The sequence below is a fragment of the Puma concolor genome, chromosome C1, assembly GCF_028749965.1.
Source record: "Puma concolor isolate L17-30 chromosome C1, mPumCon1.1.hap2, whole genome shotgun sequence".
Lineage (NCBI taxonomy): Eukaryota > Metazoa > Chordata > Mammalia > Carnivora > Felidae > Puma > Puma concolor.
The window spans coordinates 169,115,663-169,119,057 of record NC_141674.1 but is presented as its reverse complement, the minus strand read 5'-3'; the positions used below and the strand labels follow the sequence as shown (position 1 = coordinate 169,119,057).

At 35.7% G+C, this 3,395-nt stretch overlaps 1 pseudogene; it reads left to right on the top strand.

The window, feature by feature from the left end:
• The first annotated feature begins 2,492 nt into the window (after positions 1-2,492).
• LOC112872236 (stathmin pseudogene) lies at positions 2,493-3,159 on the top strand (annotated as a pseudogene).
• Positions 3,160-3,395: the final 236 nt, after the last annotated feature.

Sequence of the window (3,395 nt, the reverse complement as noted above, 5' to 3'; positions counted from 1 at the left end):
CATCATGCTAAGTAAAAGAAGCCAGTAACAGAAGACTAAATGTTAATTATTCCATTTATATAAAATATCCAGAATTAACAAATCAATAGAGATAAAAAGCAGATTAGTGGGTGTCTATGGATGGGCAGGATCGAACTTTGGCTCAGGTCATGATGCTCCAGTTTGTGAGTTCGAGCCCTGCATCAGGCTCTCTGCTGTCAGTGCAGCAGACAGATCCTCTGTTTCCCTCTCTCTCTGCCCCTACCCCACTCTCATGCATGCTTGCTCTCTCTCTCTCTGTCCCTCTCAAAAATAAACATTAAAAAAAAAAACAGTATTCTAGTTTGAAAACAAAAGTTATTGACTCCCAACATAAAATAATTAAAAGTCTACAAAATAAATGTGATGTTTATTTCATTGATCATTAAATTTAATATTAATAACAATTTAAGTTACCCAGTACAATTTGTAGATTAGATTGTCTCATTTCAAAATAATTCTCTAGTAAGCATTATTATTCTTTAGAAATCAGAACCAAACACAAATAATTTAAACAACAAAACTATAAAAAGCATTTACATCTTGTTCACTGTGCAGAAATTCTACTTAATGAGATGTGGGTACACTTATGAGTTCTTCGTAAGATATAAAACACAATTTTCAAGAGCTAAGTGTTGCACACTAACAAACTCTTAAAATGTCCCTGCTTTTACATGTCTTTCCCCACAGGCACATGCCCAGACATTGTGTTTGTCAGTAAAAAAGCCTTACTATTGCAATGTCATTCCTCTTGACTCAACACATTTTCATTTCCAGGGACTCTTGGCCCCAGCTTTCTCCTCAGGTTTTGATCATTAATTCTTTTTTGTCATCTTTCAGCACACCAAGGCTTATGCTTTCAAGTCAGAAATATGGGAAATGTGAACTGATAAACCTATAACATGGACTGAACAGATAAAGCACTATAATATGGATTAGCTCATTTTCATGCAAATGTCTTTATTAAGAGAAAATGTCTTTGTGTCAAGAAAGAAGGGTTAAAAGTGCTAATCTATAAATACCTGAAGTGAAATTCGTACAGTACATAAAATTATTCCTCTTGAAATAAAATTATAGCTATTAAGTATTTTAAATGTGGCCAATCATCAAGATAGAAAGCTTAGAGACACTTTGGAGATAGATTATCCTAGGTTTGGATCTCTTGTCTTTCATTTACTGGTTGGATGATCTTGAGCCAGTTGCCCAAATTCAGTTCTCTTATTTTTATAAAAGAGAGTAATAAATTATTCATACATCATAACATTATAAGAAAAAAAAAAAGGACTATGCCTAGCAAAAATAGGTATTCAAAAATTTTTCCTATCTTAATATTCTATAAAATAGTGATATCCATAATGGCACCACTGGCCATTCAAGAAATGTTGATTCCTAACAGGAATGCTTGATTCCTAACAGCTAAAAAGATTGATTCTGTTTGTTCTAAATACACACAGGTAGATCAGACACTCGGTAGACGACAAATACATCTTCTCCCTACTGCTTCATACTCCTTAACCTTTTATAATATCTAATAAAATAGTTCCCAAAGAGCTTCCTGTGAAAACTGAGGAGTATAGACTCCAGAACAGGGCAATCACTGGAGCACGTGTGATAATTAATAGGCAACAGGCACTCAAGTTTCCCGACAGTAAAATAATTGGTCATCCCTCCCTCTCTGGTGTAGCACTGCATCTACAGACTATCTTACATCATAGGGATGTCATGAAGAACTAAAGACCTAATAGAAACTCATAAGATGATTACAGGCACCAAATGCCTACTGAATTAATGAAAGATAAATAAAGCATAAAAGAAGTAAAGGAAGGGAAGGAACGAAGGAAAGACAAAGTTATCCTCAACTGTAGAATAAAGAAAAAGCAACTTGAGTAAGGTCAAGAAAACATGTTAAATAGAATACTTGAGAGAAGCCTTCTAAATGTTTCTAAATATCTGACGTGATTTTATTTCTTTCAACTTGCATTTCTTTATATTTTTCACTTTCCTTCACAAATCAATTCTTGTGAAACTGTCCTGTACCTATAATGGAAGGGCACACACATAGTGATAGAGATTTTCTAATGAACTATGGCTCAGAAGATAGATTCTGACCTTTTCATACACCTTCCCTGGATCCTTTCAAAGTTAAGCTTAAAAGAACTGGAGTCAGGAAGAGTTGGGGATTGATTTAGTTAAGTCAATTTCTAAAGCGGTCTGGAAATGAACCATATGGATAAGAACAGGATTTACTTGTTTGTGTTTATATTTTCTCTTTGGCAAAATAAGACTATATATTTCCTACTAGCGGAGGAAGGAAAGAGATCGTTTTGAAAGTGTCTTTATGGTCAAAATGATTTATGAAACAAATGGTGGTGTATCTTCAATTAATATAACAAAATCTAAACAAAGAGTTGAAAAACCACATAATATTTTTAAAATTTTTAAAATTGTGATTAAAACTTACATAACATAAAATTTACCATCTTGGAGAGTGTGGCCAGGTGGCTCAGACCAAGCAGGGTTTTCCTTACCAGCGGATTGAGTAGAACGCACTGCCAGTCTTGTAGTCCATTCGCCATGGCTTCTTCTGATATCCCCGTGAAAAAACTGGAGAAGTATGCCTCAGGCCAGGCTTTTAAGCTGATTCTCAGCCCTCAGTCAAATGAATCTGTCCCAGAATTCCCCCTTTCCCCTTCAGATAAGGATCTTTCCCTGGAGGAAATTCAGAAGAAATTAGAAGCTGCAGAAGAAAAACACAAGTCCCAAGAAGTCGAAGTCTTGAAGCAGCTTACCAAGGAACGAGAACATGAAAAAGTGCTTCAGAAAGCAACAGCAGAGAACAACTTTGGTAAAATGGCAGAAGAAAAGCTGACCCACAAAATGGATGCCAATAAACAGATCAAGAGGCACAAATGGCTGCCAAACTGGAGCATTTGCGAGAGAAGGGCAAGCACGTGAAGAATATGAAGTGTACAAGAACAAAGACTCCAAAGATCCTGCTGATGAAACTGAAGCTGACTAATTTGTTCTGAGAACTGACTTTCTCCCCTTCCCTTTCCCAAATATCCAAAGACTGTACTGGCCAGTGTCATTTCATTTTTGCTGTCCTGACAAATATTCTAGAAGCTAATGTAGGACTATATAGGTAGATCTAGACTGTATGTTGTTGTTTTAGAGGCAAAAGGGGAAAGACTCTTCTCCTAAAGTGTTTCTCATGTAGCTCTTTTTCTTGTTGTATCTTTTCTATTTCAGTACACTTGGCTGGGTTAATGGCTAGTACAGTACTGGCTCTGTAAAAAAAACATGTTTGTGAAAAGAGTATATAGTGGCTTCTTCCAAACTGTTAGATGTTACATCTGTTCACATTTAAATCCCAATTC